At 42.1% G+C, this 22,315-nt stretch overlaps 1 protein-coding gene across 1 annotated transcript in view; it reads left to right on the top strand.

The window, feature by feature from the left end:
* Positions 1-6,060: 6,060 nt before the first annotated feature.
* Positions 6,061-22,315, top strand: part of CYSLTR1 (cysteinyl leukotriene receptor 1) — a 34,980-nt gene continuing 18,725 nt past the window's right edge. The window contains exon 1 of the mRNA XM_034435001.2: positions 6,061-6,378. The gene's annotated coding sequence lies outside the window, so the exon portion shown is untranslated. The remainder of the gene's footprint in view (positions 6,379-22,315) is intronic.

Genomic DNA, 22,315 nt, shown 5'->3' with positions numbered 1-22,315 from the left:
TTCATATCACCATGATTCAGTCCTGACAGTAAATCAGTTTCGCCGGGGCAGAGGTGAAGAAAATGCTTTACTGTTAAAAACAGTAAAATGAATGGTAAGGAAAAGGAAAACTATTAATACGGCATTTCCTCTGAGGAAGATCTTTGCGTGAGTGAGAAAAGTTGATTTTTAGAATGTGATAAGTATACTGTATCATCCTTTAACAATTCTAGAGGGGGGAAAAGAGATTCTATTTATAGCATTCCAGTTTTTGTATCAAGAATCACATCTAATGCATTTCCATGTCTTTCCTTATTATTATTATAAAGGCAGTTTCTTTTCCCGTGAGTCCTACAGTTTTACTCTATTATTGATTTATTATTGACTTCATTTATTAAATTTGCTGCGCAGCTGGCTATGAGGCAACGCTATCTTTTTCTTGTTGCGGGTAAAGGAGGAGAATGCAAAAGTTGGCTTGAAACTCAACATTAAGAAAACTAAGATCATGGCATCTGGCCCTCTCAATTCCTGGCAAATAGACAGGGAAGAATTGGAGGTAGTGACAGATTTTATTTTCCTGGACTCCAAGATCACCTCAGATGAGGACTACAGCCAAGAAATTAAAAGACGCTTGCTCCTGGAGAGGAAAGCTATGGCAAATCTAGATAGCTTACTAAAAAGCAGAGACATCGCCCTGCATAAGTGCACCAGCGTGCTTACCATCCCTATCCTAATATTTACTTTTTACTTACTCTTTTCATGTATTTAAATTATGTTTATACTTTTATCCGTTATCTTATATATGCTTGACAAATAAATAAATTAAATAAATAAATAAACAAAAGTGTGAATAGTCAAGGCTATGGTTTTCCGAGTTGCAATGTATGGCTGTGAAAGTTGGACCATAAGGAAGGCTGAGCGCCAAAGAATGGAGGCCTTTGAACTCTGGTGCTGGAGAAGACTCCTGCGAGTCCCTTGGACTGCAAGGCGATCCAACCGGTCAGTTCTAGAGGAGATCAACCCTGACTGCTCTTTAGAAAGCTAGATCCTGAAGAGGAAACCGAAATACTTTGGCCACCTAATGAGAAGGAAGGATTCCCTGGAGAAGAGCCTAATGCTGGGAAAGAGTGAGGGCAAAAGAAGAAGGGGACGACAGAGGGGATGGAGTCACGGAAGTAGTGTTGTTGTTGTTAGTTGACTTCACATTCCAACCCATCATGACTCCATCCAGGCATGAGATTAAATGGACTCCACAGGATGGTAGAGGACAGGAAGGCCTGGAGGAACGTTGTCCATGGGGTCGCGATGGGTCGGACATGACTTCGCAACTAACAACAACAACAAAGTTTGTTGTTCTAGTTTTCAGACTGGCCTATTGCAGTGTGTGTGTGTGTTTAAATATTTTTAAAATATAAAATAGCAATAAAGATAATGGACAAGCGGGAAAGAAAAGGGGACAGAGTGAATAGAGGAGGGAAGGGGGAAGAAGAAATAAGAAAGAAACAAAAAGAGACTTCTGACATTTTTGGTGTCGCAAATACATAGCAGTTATAACGTCAACTTTTTATAGTTATGCCACTGGCCAATATCCACCAGCCATTTCTATAACAGTAACCCACTTAATTGGCAAAACCCAACGTTTCTTTTTTCTCTCTCTTTCACGCAAAAAGTCCAGAAATGGTTTCCAGATAACTGCAAAACTATTTACATTTGTCCCTAATTCATGGAGTCACCTTTGTCATCTCTGCCAGTTCCATCATTTTTTCAATCCAATTCTCCATTGGGGGTGGGGTGGGGGGTTAGGCTATTGCAATATGTTCTTGAAGCTGCCTTTCATAATCATTCAAAAAAACTTCCCTTAGTGCAGAATGCAACTGCTGGCTTGGTAATGGGTAAGATACAACTGTTGCTTCAGTTTTACAATGCATTCTGGGCACTGCATTAGCTGGCTATATATTTCCCAGCAGAATTCAAAGTGCTAGCTATTATTTAGGAAGTCTTACATGGCTTTGACCCAGATTTTCTTCTGGACTGTCTTCTCCAAATAGAGTCTGTCCATCTTTTGCAATTAAACCAGGACTGGGAGATGTCGGGTCCCTGCCTCCTCAAGATCCAGGGAGTAGATCTTTTCTGCAGGTGCTTCAGTTGTGTGAAATGGGTTAATTTTAACTTCCTTATTGCCTAAACATTGTACAAATATGAAAGATCCAAAAAGAGAAGCAAGGAACAAGGAAGATACAGCACAAGGGAAAAATACATAGTACCACACTCTTCTCCTTCCTTGCATTATTTTTCTCCTAAATAGCTACTACTTAGGCTTTCAACTTTATTGCTTATATTTATTTGAGTCATTCTGTGACCAACTTCCCTCTTTTCTTCAAAATCCACAATCTAAATGTGTTAGCTCGCCTTGCTGTAGAATATGTCTTATGTAAGGGAGCCATTCCTGCTTGAATCTACTTAGATTTCTATTGTGTATTGTAAAATAGTTTCCCCCTTGAGATCTAGCAGCCCATATCAAACTTCTTAGGGTGTTGTGTTGTTTTGGTTTGGTTTTTTTGTGAAAAATACAACAATCTGCCTTTATCCCAAATCTGCCATTTGCCTATGTGTCATGGGCTGATGTAGTTAATTTTTAAATAATAAAGTTATATTTTAAGTGGTTTTTTAAAACTTCTGTTTCTGCTTTTGGCTTTGATGGTTATTTTCTGTGGAAGGTTTATTGGAGGTTGCTTGGAATCTATTCAAGCAGTCAAGCATAAGCGATAGAATATATAAACAAGTAAATCATTTCAGAAATTAACAACTCTCTGAAGTGTGCAGTTGACATTTTATGAGATGAGCCAATAGTGTGAGATTTCAGGCAGGTTTACAAAATTATTCTTGGATCAGTGCTAACAAGAGTAAGAAAGCAGTTATCCCAGGGAATAATCCATAAATGTTGACAAGTTTAAGTCACATTTGCTTGCCAAAGGAAGGAGGGGGAGGGGGAGGAGGGCAGAGGTGGTATTCTGGAGAACCGGTAGCAGAAATTTTGAGTAGTTCGGAGAACCGGTAAATACCACCTCTGACTGGCCCCGCCCCCATCTATTCTCTGCCTCCCAAGTCCCAGCTGATCGGGAGGAAATGGGGATTTTGCAATAACCTTCCCTTGCCTCACCCACCAAGCCATGCCCATAGAACCGGTAGTAAAAAAAAATTGAATCCCACCACTGGAGGAGGGGGAGGAAGAGGAGGAGGGGGGAATCTTTGGTATTCTCTGACCTTGGTTGTTTTCTTATAGGCATTGAGGACCTCTATGCTGCACGTGTCAGAAAGGGGGCTGTGAAAATATTTACAGACACCTCACATCTTAGACATAAGCTGTTTCAACTCCTACCCTCAAAACGACACTATAGAGCACTGCACATCAGAACAACTAGATACAAGAACAGTTTTTTCCCGAATGCCATCACTCTGCTAAACAAATAATTCGCTCAACGCTGTCAAACTATTTACTAAGTCTGCACTATTATTAATCTTCTCATTGTTCCTATCACCCATCTCCTCCTATTTATGACTGTATGACTGTAATCTTGTTGCTGGTATCCTTAAGATTCATAGTATGATTTGATGTTTCCTAGTATGATTTGATTGCTTATTTGTACCCTATGACTATCGTTAAGTGTTGTACCTTATGATTCTTGATGAATGTATCTTTTCTTTTATGTACACTGAGAGCATATACACCAAAGACAAATTCCTTGTGTGTCCAATCACACTTGGCCAATAAAGAATTCTATTCTATTCTATTCTATTCTATTCTATTCTATTCTATTCTATTCTATTCTATTCTACTCTACTCTACTCTACTCTACTCTACTCTACTCTACTCTACTCTACTCTACTCTACTCTACTCTATTCTATTCTATTCTATTCTATTCTATTCTATTCTATTATTTCATTACCAAACTAGGTATCATCATCATCAGTGCCAGGAGGTAGGAGGAAGAGGAACCTGAAAGTCCAATCCACTTCCCGTACACAGGGACCAAAGACCTCACTTGCAAAGCTTCTGGCTTTGTCCACTTCCTGGAGAGGACTTCTGCTCTACTGCCCAGGGGGACAGTTCCAAAACTGGGGTGCAGCCAGATCCCCTTCTCACTTTTTTCCTTGTCGTGCTAGAACAGGGGAAAACAAGGCAGACATTCTTTGAAAAAGCAAGAAACCAAGATGCCATGATGCCTGATGTTTTGAAAAGGCAAAGGAAGAGGTGGGGGATGAAATAGCAGTTTCCACCAATGAGAAGCCGCCCCACCCTTTAGCTGTTGAGGAAGTGCTGCAAAACAACTCAGCTTTCCTCTAGAATTATATATAGCACAAATTGAGCTAGATACAGTTCATTGTCTCAGATTTCTAGAGGCCCCGTGATGGTCTGGCAATATGACAGAATAGCAGAGTCAGAAGGGACCTTGGAGGTCTTCTAGTCCATCCCCCTGCACAAACAGGAAAACCTCTACCATTTCAGACAAATGGTTGTCCAATCTCTTCTTTAAAAACTTCCAGTGTTGGAGCACCCACAACTTCTGGAGGCAAGTTGTTCCACTGATCAATTGTTCTCACTGCCAGGAAATTTCTCCTTTGTTCTAGGTTGCTTCTCTCCTTGATTAGTTTCCATCCAGTGTTTCTTGTCCTGCCTTCAAGGTGCTTTGGAGACCCCTTCTTCTTTGGGGCAGCCCCTCAAATATTGGAATATTGTTAGCACTGCTATGCAAAGAGAATGCTCATTTCAGATCAGAGTATTTCTAATGGATGGGTAGACACCAGAAAGTCCAGCTAGACCTAATTATACATTAGATTTTCTGTCTGAATCTATATTTGTTATATGGCTTATTGGTGATACTAGGATTTAGGGACTTTTAAGCCAGTGGGCTTATATAGATCCATCTTTTACACCCCTTTATACTGTTCCTCTCTGTTCTTTCTCCCTCTACAGGAATTCTAGGATAAGGAGGAAAAGGATGAAGTGATGGATGCCAGCATCTGATGCATCATTGTTGTCAGAAGGATGATTTTGAATACATTCTAAATGCAAAACAACACATTTTACATCATTCACGTGATGATGTCATGACATGGATGGTATCACTTACCTTCCCTGAAAATATCCATTAGGAAGGGTAGGATCAGGGGTGAAATCCAGCAGGTTCTAACAGGTTCTGGAGAACCAGTAGCGGAAATTTTGAGTAGTTCAGAGAACCGGCAAATACCACCTCTGGCTGGCCCCAGAGTGGGGTGGGAATGGAAATGTTGCAATATCCTTCCCCTAACACACCCACCAAGCCATGCCCACAGAACCAGTAGGGAAAAATTTTGGATTTCACCCCTGGATAGGATCCGATACATCCAGTTTTCTTTTATATATTCAAGAATGCGGAGGGTTTCTGAGCTCTTGCTTGTAAAGTATTACAATTTTCTAGCTGGATTCATGCAACTGATTAAATCTATGTTTAACTGAATCATGTTTTGCTGAATCGGTCCAATTGGCAGAATGCACAAAACACACGGAGTCACGAAGCGGCTAAGCATATTTTTTTACTCCTGGACAGGAGATTTATATTTTGCTTTTTGTTCAGGAATTCAAAGTGGCGTAGGTTGCAGTTCCTTCTCCTGTTTTTGTCTACAACCTTGTGGAGATATAGTTTGGGCTGAGAGGGAGGGACTGGCCCAAAGTCCCATCCCATCCCGTCCCCCATGGGGAGACTAGACTAGAGTAAGTCTCCCCGTTCCTTTGTTCAGCTCTTTAACCACTGTACCACACAATTACATATGAATCGAGCAGCTCAGACAAGACAGGAAAAAAATGTGGCTTTCCTTTTGGCCAGATTTCCAAACTCTTACAACAACAGCCCTAATATAATTAGGCAGCCAACAAGTGAAGACAGGTAGATTATATGAAGAAACTCAGGCAGGCTACATTGATCCTAAAACATGTTGAAACATAAAGGAGAAAGTGCGGCTGAATGAAGCAACCCGTTCTTACTACTGTACGGACCAAGTTATCTTTTTTTGAAAGGACTTAGCCCCTCCCTAGCCAAGGAGGGGCTTGTCTGCCTTTTCTTTTTAAAAGGAGCTGGCTGCATCTGCTAACTGGCTCTGCTCAGAATATTCTCTCCTACTGGGACTGAGGAAATAGCAGCTTGTTTTTGATGGCCAGCTAATTTTTGCTTTATGTCTTTCTCATCAACCCGGAAAGGCAGATTTCCTTCTTTCTAGTTTTTATTTTTTCTCCATCCCCCTGGAACTGAAGTCATTTTTCCCACGGTATCGCTTTGTATCTGCAGGTGGAAGATCACCTGCTCAGCTTGGAAGGGAACGAGAAGCTTCAAGGGACAACTGTCCAGAGACCTTCCTTGCAAGTAAGTCATTGTGCTGAAATCAGAAGCGTTCCTGGCTTTAGTTAAGTTGCAATCTTTGGAAAAAAACTTTACCGTCGGGGAGAGAATGTGTTGGGTGGGTTATGTTTCCTCACTGACATTTTTTCTGTGCCAAAGTAGAATCCGTTCTATTTGGTCCATGCTTCTGCCCAGCGATGGTTGAGATGACCATCAAGTAGGGCAATGAACGAGGCAGACTTAAGCAGAAAAAAAAATGGGGATCTCCTTGGCACAGGAAAGGTGCAAAGCTAGGAGCTGAATTCCTCTCTTTCATTGATGGGTTATCCTCCCCCCAACCCCCCCCAAAAAACCAAAAACTAGTAGTTTTAGAATCGGGAACTGATATCTTCTCATTAAGACGAGAGATGCTTGTTTGTCTTCTAGTCCAACTAGAAGTGTGTCTTAGACTCTCCGTCTGGAGAATCTCCAGAACAATTTAAGCACCTGAAGGCACTTACTTTGGAGCATGTGAATGCTTGGCTTTGCATGCATAAGCTGATGAGGCTTGCGCAATTCTTTTTGTGACTGCTATTATCACTATTCCTTTACTGAATGAAAGAGAGAGAGAGAGAGATTCCTCTGTCTTCAAATACACAAGTTATGAATCATATATCACCCCATTATCGGTGCCTTATGGCTTGATTCAACTCAATCTGGTTAATATTAGGAATCCCATCCTTATAATATTTTTCATGGCATTAAGCTACTGTGCCCTTATGAGGGTGGGGGGCAGGGGATACCAAAAGATTTGCTTGCCAAATGGATGATTCAATGAGAGTTGGTGCTTGTCCTCTTCCTATCTGAGAGGGCATGGATCCTGGAGGCTGACCAGCAACCCTCCATTCATATGTTCTCATGAATAAGGAAGACAAAAACTTGCTACCGGTTTGTTTTTTGCCTACCTTTAACTTATAGCCTTACCTGTTTGACTGTTTTAAACAGAGGTTGGGCACTTTGGCATTCTGCCTATGTGGATCCATTCACTCTTTCTACAAAGCATTTGTTGATTTACTGGGTGAAAAGAGGAAGGAATAATTGAAGGTGCACTGCAAAATATTTATCCAGAAATATTTATTTCTGAATAGAATAGAATGGAATGGAATAGAATTCTTTATTGGTCAAGTGTGATTGGACACATAAGGAATTTGTCCTTGGTGCATATGCTCTCAGTGTACATAAAAAGAAAAGATACATTCGTCAAGAATCATAAGGTACAACACTTAATGATAGTCATAGGATACAAATAAACAATCGAATCATATTAGGAAAAAGTCAAACTGTAAGGATACAAGCAACAAGGTTACAGTCATACAGTCATTAGTGAAAGGAGATGGGTAGGAACGATGAGAAGATTAATAGTAGTGCAGACTTAGTTAAATAGTTTGACAGTGTTGAGGGAATTATTTGTTTAGCAGAGTGATGGCGTTCAGGAAAAAACTGTTCTTGTGTCTAGTTGTTCTGGAACTAATTCTGGAATTCAGTCTGGTGTTCTAAAGCTATTCTCTAAGGAGGGGGGGGTCCAACCTTGGCAACTTTAGGACTTGTGGACTTCAGCTCCTAGAATACCCCCACAAATAGCTCCATTCTGGGAGCTGAAGTCCACAGTCTTAAAGTTGCCAAGGTTAGACACCCTTGTTCTAAAAGCTGATAAGGAGGCAGAAAAGTAGGATGAGATTCTGAAACAACTGGACCATCAAGGTAGGAATAGATGGCACCTCAGTGGTACTTGAGAGACATTTTAGGATTTTCATCTGAACATTAGAAGGGAAGTGGGAAGTTATCCTCAGTTTTCAGGTATAATGAACATTACTGCATACTCCTACTGGAAAGCCACTATGGTCCAATGAAAACTTGTTCGGTTTCAACCAGGAAGGTCTAGTTTGATTAATTCATAACCCTGCCCTGAATATTATTGGAGTCTTTACATTTAACTAATCTAGCAGGATGCAATAGAGATTTAAAATGAGATTTATTTTTATCGGTAAGAACCAAAATGGTAGATTCTACTTTCAGATAACATACTGGAGAAAAGAGACATTTATAATAGATTTTGGCACGTGTTTTGGCTAAGTCTCAGACCAGAGCAGACCAATTTGGTCCAATTGCAGGACTTCTCAAGACTACAGAACTGCTCCAAACTGATTGAGTGGTACCATGATGTTTTGAAAGTCTTTTGTGATTTCTAAAAGCTTCAGAAAAAGCCATACGTTGTGCCTGAGTTAGAAATCATGTTCTTTTCAGCTTTTTACCTGGAAAAATTGGAAGGGAAAAATGGAAAAGACTAATAGACACATGTCTACCTTTTATTAGGCACTCTCACTTTTTAATAGTAGCCAAGTAAATTTTGCATGCTCAGATCCGTGCGTAAGCGGATTTATGGAAGCTGGCCATCTTTCAACATTCCTCCAAATGTTGTGATGCAATTCTCCAGTCAAAACCTGCATGCAAAAGTACATTTCAGTAAAAATAATGTCCATGAATATATTAGAGGAATTGTGTGGGTGGGTGTCTATGTGTACAAAGTATGTGTTTTCCACAAAGTATCTATGCACAGAGAAATGGGGAAGAAAGCTTTGTGCAAAAGTAGAAAACTGAACTGAACTGAAGGACAGTTCACATGGAAGGGGGGGAAAGCAAAATCGATGGTTTTATAAATTCTTTTATTGATGCATTAATACGTTAAAGAATTTAACAAAATAATTTATTAATAAACCATCACAGAACAGTCTATAATAAGGTTAGATATTTGTCCAGATAGACCTCTGGGCATTTCTTTGGTGCAATCCAGCTGTAATCCAGCAATTGCTTAACCCAGCCATTGCAACATTTTGGGACTTGAAAAATCAATGCAGCCACTTCTTTCTCTTCTGCATTCATCCGTGACCTTGCCTTCGGCAAAGGCTTTTCAGTTGACATCACAGCTCTTGAGAATACATGGGGAAGTGAGAACGCATTATATAGGAACAGTCTGAAGTTGAGCTTAGGGACTCAAAGCATGCTTACCTGTTTTAGAATCGTAGACTCAAAGGGCTACCTTGAAGATCTTCTAGTCCAGGGGTCTCCAACCTTGGCAACTTTAAGCCTGGCGGACTTCAACTCCAGCAAAGCTGGCTGGGGAATTCTGGGAGTTGAAGTCCGCCAGGCTTAAAGTTGCCAAGGTTGGAGACCCCTCATCTAGTCCGATCACCTGCCAAGACAAAAGTCTACCATCTCAGACAAATGGTTATCCAGTCTTTTCATGGAGCACCCACAACTCTTCTAGCCTTACATGTAAAACTGAACAAATTATAAAAAGCAATTTTAGGATTTCCACAGTTTAGTTCCCCTACCTATAAGTGTTACCTGCTGGTGGAAAAAACTGCCACTGGGGATTCCCCTTAATATTTGATAGAATAACAAGGAACTTAAGAAGGAGTGTCTATTTACTTGTCAAGGGCACAGTGGTTTATCATAACAAATTCCACACCCAAGCCAGTTTAAATTCTTATAACTGTTTACCGATCTCTTTTCACTGTACTTAGAATTGCATACTTCTTCTACCTGTATCTTTCCATCTTTAATTAACGGATGGGCTTATCTTGTTCACAGTTTGACTGTATATTGCGTAAATTGTATTATTGCCCTGACCTTGTATATAGCTTTATTTGGTTTATGTTTGTGCCTCTTTACTTATTTTTTTTTTTTTTGTATGTTGTGATTGACTTTGACCGTGTTTTTCAATTATCATTTTTAAAGATAACGATTCTTGATTTTTTTCATTAATTGTATGAAAAACCAATTAGCAAAATAGTATTTAAACTTTAAAAAACACACAAATGAGACAACCTCAAACAAGGTAAAAATGTGAGCCAAGAAAGGAAAGAACAAAAATAAATTTTAAAAAACTGCCTTATATTTTATATTTATCAATAACTACTGATTTATTAATGAAAACACTATTGTAATTCCATCAGTACAAATATTATAAAATATTACAAATATTAACTACAGTAACTGTGACCATTTTCCTCAGCTTCCTTATTCTCAATGTGTCTGCCTATTTTTGTTTTTTCTTTTGCAACTTTACTGATTTGTGCTGCCTTCATGTTCCAGTGTGATTGTCAATTTTTTAATATAGTTTCACAACTGTCATTCAAGATCCTTGCTACAATCTCCAGCCTGTTTTAGTTTATTCTTAGTTTCCTTGTTTTCACTTTTACCCATGTTCATATTTTATATTTTTAATATTAACCAAGGAGCGAGAAGAAAACAACTTTGAGGGGTCCTTGGTACTCTCTGAGCCTGATTGTTTTCTTGAGGTAACATCATCAGTGCTAGACAATGTTATCTAGTCTAGGGGTCACCAACCTTTCGGACTGCAGGGACCACTAAATTCATAATTTTAAATCTTGTGGACCAGTAATATGATCTGTCTAATGACCGGCTGGGTGGGTGTGGCTAGGTTGTCATGTGACTGGGTGGGCGTGGCCAAGTCAATATCACTCATGTCACCTCGCTAGCCTCTACTCGCCCCTCCCCTCCCTGCCCCTCCTCGTCTGCCCGCCCAGGCTCCTTAGGACCCCAACAGGAAGCAGTTGTTGGAGCTAAGCAGCCACCATGAGAAAGTTGGCAAAACAGCTCATTTCAAATTGGATCTGACCGAGAAGGAGGCTCAGTAGAAGCACCTCACTGAAGACTACGAGCATAGGCTTTCCAAGCAGAGGGAAGACCTGCGGGAGTACAAAGCCAGGTACCGGTGCCTGGAGGCTCAGTGGGCTGAGATGGTTAGCCAGTTCCAGGCCATGAAGTAGTCCCACTGGAACAAGGTCCTCTGGCTCTTTGCCACCAGCAGCACTTCCCTCCAGCCTTCACCCAAAGCCCTGCACAAGGAGGCTGAAACAGACCCCAAGTCGGAATTTCTGTCCCCCTCCAGCCCACCCAAAAAGAAGGGGGAGACTCTCTGCAGCAACACAAACATTCATTGCATGTATCTGTCCCAGGGGCCGTAGTCTGAGGACCCCTGATTTAGTGCAATATAAAAAATGCAAATAATTTTTCTGCGGACCACCAAAATTTTCTTGTGGACCACCAGTGGTCCAGGGACCACCAATTCGTGACTGCTGACATTCTAGTCTGTTATTTAGTTTGAAATATCTCCCAGAAAACAGCCAAGCCCAGGACCCCTCATTTTAACCCTGAGCTACAAATAATCTCCTTTCTTGAAAACAACTTTTTCCATTTGCCCCGGTGGACAATATCTTTTCATGCTAGACACCGGGCCATCCTGTCCGTTTCATGTTTGGATTGTCAGACGTGACTCTCAGCCGCGAGCAGTTTATCAGACTCTAAGAAATATTTTTCTTTTGCCCTTTTTTCAGCCAACTAAATGGGGAGAGGGAGAACACTTAAGGAATGAATGGAAGGGAATCCCTTGGCTGAAGCCAAGCATCTAAAAAGACACTGGACCCGAAAGGGAGGGAGAGAGATGAGGAATGAAATTCATGAATAAGAATAGCAGTGATAATGCAATAAAGAAAAAGAGAAGATGCATGGAAGGCAGGCTATTTCTGTTGACTTCTGCTGCTCCATTTACCTGACAGATAACTCAGTAGAAGAGAATATTTGTAGCTCAGGGATGAACTGTAAACTCCTTTGGTGCTCTCTAAACTTGGTTTTCTTGCAAACATTTCAGTTGTCTTATACGTAAACAGAGAGCAAATCCCACTTCCCTTGAGCACTGATGTGGTTATCTAGTTGGGTAATGAAACATCTTCAAGAAGACAACAAAGCTCAGAGAGTACCAAGGATCACACAGTCCTCCTCTTCTTCTTCTTCTTCCTCCTCCTCCTCCTCTCCACAAACCCCTCTCCCTTCTAGCACGGATGATGTTACCTATTTGGGTAGTGAAACATCTGCAAGAAAAGAACCAAGTTCAGAGAGTACCAGGATCACACAGTCCTCCTCCTCCTCCTCCTCCTCCTCCTCCTCCTCCTCCTCCTCCTCCTCCTTCTCTCCACAAACCCCTCTGCCATCTAGCACTGACAATGTTACTTAGTTGGGCAATGAAACATCTGCAAGAAAACATCCAAGCTCCGAGAGCATCAAGGACTCCACATTGACAGACGAAAATTGCCCAAAATTATAATCTTCAATTGAAAAAAAACCTACCAGTTTATATTTTCCATAAAGCAAGACGGGAAATCTTTTCCCGTAATCTTTTCATAGACAGAGGGCCTCTGAGTTCAGTCACAGTATAGATATCACTGAATTAAATGCCTGGTTGGGCTTTACATCATCTCTTCTCATCTCCATTTTAGGAAGTTTTCTTTAATGGTAAAAACAGTTGCTTTTGGAAGGGGGTGGTGGGGCAATTTCTGTTTAAAAAGACAAAATGTGCCTTTGTAAAAGTATATCCGGCAGCAGGTCTCATCAATTACCTCTTTTGACCACTGGATTAAAACTAAAGACAACAGTTGAATGAACATCTGGATAACCACTAATTAAACCTAAAGCCAACGGTTGGATGAACATCTGGATAACCCCTAATTAAGCCTAAAGACAACGGTTGGATGAACATCTGGATAACTAATTAAAACTGAAGGCAACAGCTGGATGAACATCTGGATAACCACTAATTGCTCATCCCTGACAAATTACAGGCCCAGTTCATTGTTCTGGCTAACCCATTGACTGGGCTCCATTAACGGTGCTTAACCAGATCAGTTACAAACTTAATAACTTTGTTTGCTTAACACGCTAACCCTGGCTAGTTTTTAGCCTTAATCAGGTCAGTTACAAATCCGGCAGCTTAGTTTGCTTTAACGTAGTCAGCTAGCTAGGCCGATCGTTTTATTGCTTGCGATGTTCTGTGAAACCAGGAATCTGATTAGCTTCTGATTCTATGTGGAAAATCAGAAAATAGGTCAATTCAGCCGCCAGTTTAAGCCGGTTATTGGAACCCAGGCATTATGCAAACTGTTATTTACATAACCCGAAGGATGTTGAAACCTCAAACTGGGTGAAGTTTACCAAAGTTGTGGGTGCACCTTCTAAAACATTTCAAAAATTGTTACCACCTTTTCATTTTGAATGTGGAAGGAGATGCCATGACAGCCGACTCACATTTCTGACGGTTGCAGTGTCCCGGGGCCATGCTGCAATCCCGTTTTGTGACAAGCAAAGTCAGTGAGGAAACCAGATTCATTTAACTAATTTTACTAATTTAACAACGGCAGTGATTCAGTTAGCAAATGCGACAAGAAAAGTCATAACGTGGGGTAAAACTCTACTTAACAAAATAGGTTTGGGGCTCAGTTATGGTTGCAAGTCGAGGTTTACCTGTGTAAGACTTTAAAGTACAGGTACTCCTTGACTTACAACAGTTCATTTAGTGACCATTCAAAGTTACAGCGGCACTGAAAAGAGTGACTTATAACCAGTGGTGGGTTTCAAATTTTTTTACTACCGGTTCTGTGGGCATGGCTTGGTGGGCAGGGTTTGGTGGGCGTGGCAGGGGAAGGATATTGTAAAATCCCCATTCCCACCCCACTCCAGGGGAAGGTTACTGTAAAATCCCCATTCCTTCCTGATCAGCTGGGACTTGGGAGGCAGAGAATAGATGGGGGCGGGGCCAGTCAGCATTTTTACTACCGGTTCTCCGAACTACTCAAAATTTCCGCTACCGGTTCTCCAGAACTGGTCAGAACCTGCTGAAACCCACCTCTGCTTATGATAGTTTTCCACACTTACGACCATCCTCATGGTCATGTGATCAAAATTCATATACTTGGAAACTGACTTGTATTTATGACCATTGTAGTGTGGTGATATCATGTGGCCATTTTTTGCAACCTTCTGACAAACAAAGCCAATGTGGGGAAGGCAGATTCACTTAACAACCGTGTTAAGTGAATCATTTGCAGTGATTCACTTAACAACTGTGGCACGAAAAGTCATAAAATGGGGCAAAATTCACTGAACAAGCAACAGAAATTTTGGGTTTAATTGTGAATGTAAGTCAAGGACTACCTGTATACCTAATTTCAATTAGATTTAGAAGTAAAGCAAGATCATTTGTTTTAGTTTGGGCAGATTTTAGTGGCTACTTTCTCGTAAACGGCCTCCAGAACTCAAGAACCATGTAAGGACTCTGTCCCCAGTAGCACACCCTGGATGTAAGCCTTCCCGGATTGATCCAAGAGTGGGGTTAGCCTAAGATGGTGCTGAAAAATATTTCCAGTTGCCCAATTGTGTTATTTCCCTGCAAAAGGGCCTTCTCTGATCCAACCTTAGTCTCAGGCTGCTTGCCAACTTTTTGTCCAACAGTCTCTTAGTCACTCTTTTAAGTGGACTTTATTGCAACACATATCTGCAAATTATGAAAGGCTGGCATGATTTCATCCCTTGCCAAAAATACACTGAATAACACACACACACAAATATACACACAGAGACATGCACACAGAGACACAAATAAAACAGACACTGATCATCTGTCAAATTAATCTCCATTATGGTCATAGGCCAGCTTAATAACATTGTTCATATATACAAATTCTTATATGGGTATATATCTGGAATATGTCTCAGCCAACTTTTAGAGTTAAGCTTTTCTAAAAGCAGCATTGCTCAATAATGTAAAATACAATAAAGTGTATTCAAGAGATCACATTGGATGAGGGTTTTTACAACTTCAAAACACTTATACTGTAAGTGTTAACACTTATAACTTATCGGTGTTAACACTTATAACTCTAATGCTCCAGTAGATAATTAATTTGATTTTTTTTTTGTCATGGTGCTTCATGGTACTAACCTTAAGAGACCTTTCTTGACTTTCCATCTAAAGGTGGTGCTTTTACAGGCTGCTTTCTTTGATTTAGAGATCATGCTGTCAATATTTAATTTCAGCTATATGTCTCTATAGGGACGCGGTGGCTCAGTGGCTAAGATGCTGAGCTTGTCGATTGAAAAGTCAGCAGTTCAGTGATTCGAATCCCTAATGCCACGTAATGGGGTGAGCTCCCGTTACTTGTCCCAGCTTCTGCCAACCTAGCAGTTCGAAAGCACTTAAAAAATGCAAGTAGAAAAATAGGGACACCTTTGGTGAGAAGGTAACAGCGTTCCATGCGCCTTTCGCATTTAGTCATGCCGGCCACATGACCACGGAGACGTCTTTGGACAGTGCTGGCTCTTTGGCTTTGAAACGGAGATGAGCACCGCCCCCTAGAGTCAGGAACGACTAGCACATATGTGCGAGGGGAACCTTTAGCTTTATGTCTGTATAAAAAGGCAGAGAGAGAGAAAGAGAGAGAGAATAAAAGTGTTCTACATGCCTACTGAAGCTATTAACAGTTAATTGTACTTATAAGATGCATGATAATGAGAATTCTAAGCAATTCAGAGAATATACTTCAAATGGGCAATCTTACACATGTACAAACAGCCTCCAGGTTAAGAATGTCTGACTTACAAATAACTCATATTTACAAACAGACTGCCATTAAAGCCTATTATATTTTAAAACTGAGTTAAATACAATGGTTCGTAATATGAAATGTAGGCTCTACTTTGTGATGCTCATGAAAACATTGTATGGCTTCAAGAGTTCATCGGCTTCAGGGAGGACAACGCCTTCTGACATTTAAAAAATCCTTTTTTCAGACTGATGGAATTAAGCTAGGCATTCAAGAGATTGTTCACCCAACGAGATCAATAGACAGATCAATAGAGTCAAATTGATTCCTTAAATTTGATCCTGAATCATTGTTTTTCATTCCATATTATTGCTTGGATCTTTCTACTTCCACTTAATCTCTTAATCTCTAGGCAAAGATAGGTAACCTCCAGTTTTCAGGTGTTGCTCTTAGCATCCTTGACCATCCTCACAGATGTAATTCAGCAACATCTGGATGTTGAATTGGAAAGGCCACAGGTCCCTAAATAACAGGGAATTGGCTGAAAATAAAACTGGGAGCCAACCAAGTGATCACTTAGGACATTGCCGAGATCCCTTCCTTCCATTGTACATTAATGATCCATCAACTATTACATTAGTCAGTAGTCTTGGCTTGCAAACTATTTTGTGCTTTAAACCTGACAATGAATATAAAGTGCTTGTTGGAGCCAGTTGATCAAATATAGTAGCGGCCAAAATTGTGGAAACCTTTTGGGAAAAGTGTATTTTTTTGGTTTGATGGCTAATAACATCACTTTTTTTGGGAGTTTCAAGATAGTTATATTCCACTGCTGGAATGGCCTGGGAATAGCCCAGACCTTAACCCAATTGAAAATCTATGGAGCCGACTAAAGAAACTTGTTAGTCAGAAGTGACCCCGCAATAAAACCCAGTTAATAGAAGCCATCATTCAACCTTGGTTTCACATTATATCAGCTGCAGAACTAAAAGACTTGGTTCACTCCATGGGAAGATGTTGTAAGGCCATAATTCATGCTAAACGTTACCCAACTAAGTATTAACTGACATGGTGATAATTTTTGTATATTTCATTTTTTTCTATGGTGATCATTTTTGTTTATCTCGTTTTTTCTACGTGTTTCACTTTTCTTCTTTATACTGTAACTGCTATTCTAATAGCAAATTCTTTATAAAAGTTATTGCATTACATTCTTGATTAAATTATCTTTCCATTGATATATAACTTTATATGTATATATATAACTACTCCAAAAAAAAGTGGTGTTATTAGCTAGTTTTAGAAAATACACTTTTCCCAAAAGGTTTCCACAATTTTAGCCACTACTGTTGCTAAGTGATGTTCAGTTAAGAAGATAGAATGTTTGGAAAATGACATGCTACAGTTACTACCAGAATGCACATCAAAGATTTTTATGGTGCAACAACATTAGGCATGAAATTGCAAATGATGAGGAAGGCAGTGTTTGTGAAGCATTGTATGATTACAGTGTTGGTAAAAATATTTCAGAACCAACATTACTGGATGCAACACAACTAAAGACAGTAAGTGCATTCACAACTACTTTTAAGATATTTGTTGGGAGTCAAATCAAATGGGGGATTGAAGGCTAAAACGTATGAAGAACAGTTGCAGGAATTGGGTAGGTCTAGTTTTAAGAACAGAAGGACTGGGGTGACATGATAGCAGTGTTCCAATATCTAAGGAGCTGCCAGAAAGAAGAGGGGAGATCAACCTATTTTCCAAAGCACCAAAGGCAAGTCAAGAATCATTGGAAACTAATCCAAGAGAGAAGCAACCTAGAACTAAGGAGAAATTTTCTGAGAGTGAGAACAATTAATCAGTGGAACAACTTGCCTTCGGATGTTATGAGTGCTTCATCACTGGAGGTTTTTAAGAAGAGTTTGGATAGCCATTTGTCTGAAATATTATAGGCTCTCCTGCTTGAGCAAAACCATAAAAAAGTGAAAATTAGAATATTTTGGACATGTGATGCAACACCCGGAAAAATACGGCATCCTTCACTTAATCCTCCAGGGAAAAATTGAAGGCAAACGAGGTCCAGGCAAAAGAAGAACATCATGGCTTCAAAATCTAAGGAACTGGTTTGGACAAAACTCAGCAGCACTTTTTCATGAGGCTTTTGATAAAAATAGGATCGCCAACGTCCAGTGACAGTTATGGCACAAGATGAAGAAAAAGCTTGAGCAGGGGGTTGGACTAGAAGACCTCCAAGGTCCCTTCCATCTTGGTTATTCTCCGTTATTCTGTTTGTTAGTCTGTTATATGCCACTGAGTGCTACACAATTCATGACCTACTAACCATAAGGGGCAGTGGGGTATAGATACCTACTTTGCCTCTGCCTGTTTTTAATCTATGAAATAGCTAATTAGAGGTTATTCCCTTCTCTCATTCTTCCAGGCAAATAAATGCACACAGAACACTTTTTTGGGAGTGTTTTCCTGATAGGATAGACATACTTAGCTGCCAATCTTTGCTAATCCCTATGATTTATTTCCTGAGAATAATTTTTCTTTCTGCTCGTTTTAAAATTTGCTTTGAGATTAGATTCTGATGCGCAGGAATGTTGACACTAGGACAAAATACTTCAAACTCCCACAACATCTGTCTCATAAATCCAGCACGGTTAAAGCAAAAATGTAAACAAGCAGGAGAATAAAAATTTCCAATGTAAGATATTCCTGTATATCTCTGTCGGGAGCCTCAGTTTTGCCACGGGTGCATTGCATTGGGCGTTCATTTGAGCAGACGTGGGGAAAACACGAATGTCTTCATATTTATTCTCATTTGATCAGCTGCCCAGATGTGGCATTGTGTTTTGTTTGTTCATTTTATTTTAGCAGTCACTTTTAGCATTCCAAAATTCACTTCTTCTTTCCTTCACTGGCCAAAGAATCTGCCACTTGGTTTGGTAGCAGTTCTGGTTTGCAGGAGTGTGTTTAAGTTATGGCTGAAAATTTAATCACCCAGTTTTCTTTCTCTGCTGTACAGGAAGTCCCCACTTGACACTCATGTTCTGTGACCATTCGAAGTTAAATGCTGCTCTATGAGGAGACTTATGACCGTTCCTCAAAGTTGTGGCCGTTGCAGCATCCCCATGGACCATATGGTTCTGATGCAGGTGCCTGGCAACCAGCTTCCAATTATGACTGACACAGCATCTTGCATTCATATAACTATTAAGAGTCGTGGTAGCACAGTGGTTAGAGTGCAGTACTGCAGGCTATTTCTGCTGACTGCTGGCTGCCTGCAATTTAGCAGTTTGAATCTTATCAGGCTCAAGGTTGACTCAGCCTTCCATCTTTCCGAGGTGGGTAAAATGAGGACTCAGATTGTTGGGGGCAATATGATGAGTCTGTAAACTGCTTAGAAAGGGAGGGCTGTAAAGCACTGTGAAGCGGTACATAAGTCTAAGTGCTATTGCTATTATCATTCCCATTCCCTGCCACGTGGCAACAGCCCTGCCCGAGCTACTCAACGTCATCGCCGCGGTGGCGGTTGATACCCCTAAGCTTATGGTTATGGGGGATTTCAACCTGCCGTCCGTGGGTGAGACGTCAGAGATGGCTCGGGAGTTCATGGCTTCCATGACAGCTATGGACCTGACCCAGTTAATTCATGGCCCTACCCACACAGGGGGAAACACGCTGGATCTGGTTTTTGTCTCTGGACAGTGGTTGAGGGATCTTGATATAGGGGATATAGTTACTGAACCCTTGTCATGGTCAGATCACTCTCTCCTTCGTCTCGACTTTCGAACCGCTGCACCCCGCCGCAGGGAGGCGGAGCCGGTCAGATGGTTCCGCCCCAGGCGCCTGATGGAACCTGACAGATTCCAGACGGAGCTTGGGCCATTTCCTGAGGTTCTGGCACACGCCTCGACTGGAGACCTGGTGGCCGCCTGGGATAGGGCGGCTGCTGGTGCTCTGGATCGGGTCGTGCCTTTGCGGCCTCTGACCCGGCGCCGATCTCAATTGGCTCCTTGGTTTACCGAGGAGCTGAGGGAGTTGAAGCGCCGGAAAAGACGCCTAGAGAGTAGTTGGAGGGCCAGTCTTCTTGAATCTGACCGGACACTAGTAAGATCCCACATTAGGAATTACTTAGTGGCGATAAAAGCAGCGAAATGTAGTTATTTTGCTGCTCTTATTGCGTCATCAGATAATCGCCCGGCCGCCCTCTTTAGGGTGACCCGCTCCCTGCTCCACCAGGAAGCGCGGGAGGACCCCTTGGAGGGTAGAGCCGAGGATTTTGTTCAGTATCTGTATGACAAAATCACTCAGATTCGGGAAGATTTGGACTCCGACTGGGTAGTCTCAGGGGGAGAGACAGGGGCAGGTCTTGAGAATGTTATCTGGGATGAGTTTGATCCTGTGACCCCTGAGGACGTGGACAGGATTCTGGGTAGACTGAACGCGACCACTTGTTTATTGGACCCGTGTCCTTCCTGGTTAGTACTGGCTTCCCGGGAAGTGACACGAGGCTGGCTCCAGGGGATTATAAACGCTTCGCTGAGTGAGGGTGACTTTCCCGCCGCCTTGAAAGAGGCGGTGGTGAGGCCTCTCCTCAAGAAGCCTTCCCTGGACCCGGCAATGTTGGTAAATTATCGTCCGGTCTCCAATCTTCGCTTTGTTGCGAAGGTTGTTGAGAGTGTGGTCGCGCAACAGCTCCCCCAGCACCTGGATGAAACGACGTATCTGGATCCGTTCCAGTCGGGCTTCAGGCCCGGGTACAGCACGGAAACGGCATTGGTCGCATTGGTTGATGATCTCTGGAGGGCTCGGGACAGGGGGTGCTCCTCTGTCCTGGTCCTGTTAGATCTCTCAGCGGCTTTTGATACCATCGACCATGGTATCATGCTGCACCGGTTGGAAGAGTTGGGGGTGGGAGGCACTGTGTTGCGGTGGTTCTCCTCCTTTCTCTCTGACCGGTCGCAGTCTGTGTTGACAGGGGGACAGAGGTCGACCCCGAGGCCCCTCATATGTGGGGTGCCGCAAGGGTCGGTCCTCTCGCCTCTCCTGTTCAACATTTATGTGAAGCCGCTGGGCGAGATCATCCGTGGTTTCGGGGTGGAGTACCATCAGTACGCTGACGACACCCAGCTATACATCTCCACCCCGGATCACCCCAACGATGCCCTTGAAGTGATGTCCCGGTGCCTGGAGGCCGTACGGATCTGGATGGGGAGGAACAGGCTCAGGCTCAACCCATCCAAGACTGAGTGGCTGTGGTTTCCGACGTCCCGATATAGTCAGTTGACGCCATCACTGACTATTGGGGGCGAATCATTGGCCCCCACGGAGAGGGCTCGCAACTTGGGCGTCCTCCTGGACTCACGGCTGTCTTTAGAAGAGCACTTGACGGCCGTGACCGGGAGGATTTTTCATCAGGTTCGCCTGATTCGCCAGTTGCGTCCCTTTCTGGATCGGGACTCTTTACGCACGGTCACTCATGCCCTTGTCACCTCCCGCCTGGACTATTGCAACGCTCTCTACATGGGGCTCCCCTTGAGGAGCACCCGGAGGCTCCAACTGGCGCAGAGTGCGGCCGCGCGGGTGGTAATGGGAGCGACATGGCGTTCCCATGTAACACCTCTCCTGCGCGAGCTGCACTGGCTCCCGGTGGTCTTCCGGGTGCTCTTCAAGGTTTTGGTTACCACCTTTGAAGCGCTCCATGGCTTAGGACCCGGGTACTTGCGGGACCGCCTACTACCACCAATAGCCTCCCACCGGCCGGTACGCTCCCATAGAGAGGGGCTCCTCCGGGTGCCGTCAGCCAAACAATGCCGACTGGCGGCCCCCAGGGGGAGAGCCTTCTCTGTGGGGGCACCTACTATCTGGAACGAGCTCCCCCCAGAGATACGGAGGATCCCGGATCTGCGCACCTTCCGCCGCGCCTTAAAGACCTTACTATTTCACCAGGCCGGCCTGGCCTAATTTTCCCCCTCTTTTATAAAAGATTTTTAAAATTTTAAATATTTTTTAGTATTTATATATTCAATTTTAAATTGGTTTTAAAAGTTTGGGGTTTTAAATTTGTCGGGGCCAAAATTATTTAATTTGATTTTATTCTATTTTTTAAATTTTGTATTGTATGTGTTTTTATTGTTTGGCTGTGCACCGCCCTGAGTCCTTCGGGAGTAGGGCGGTATAGAAATCTAATAAATAATAATAATAATAATAATTCATTATCACATATTTTCAGTGCCTGGAACGTCAATGGGGAAGCCAGCAGGAAGTAGAAAATGGCAATCACATAATCATGAGATGCTGCAGCTATGCTGGATTCGCCTTAACAATGGCAACTGGGATTACTGGAGCTGCCGTCATAAATCAGCCCAGTCACGTGACATTGTGTTGTTTTATGACTCTCTTAGCAACATAATTGCCTGTCTCAATTACCATCGTTAAGTGAGGAGTACCTGTAATTATTCTATTAGAAAAGTATTTTTTTTTGTATCCATAGGAAGTGAACCCCACTGACT

Source organism: Pantherophis guttatus, chromosome 12 (genome assembly GCF_059756535.1).
Source record: "Pantherophis guttatus breed Tessera chromosome 12, ASM5975653v1, whole genome shotgun sequence".
NCBI classification, from domain to species: Eukaryota; Metazoa; Chordata; class Lepidosauria; order Squamata; family Colubridae; genus Pantherophis; species Pantherophis guttatus.
Note: the sequence above shows the minus strand (reverse complement) of the source record. Positions and strands in the feature narration are given on the sequence as shown.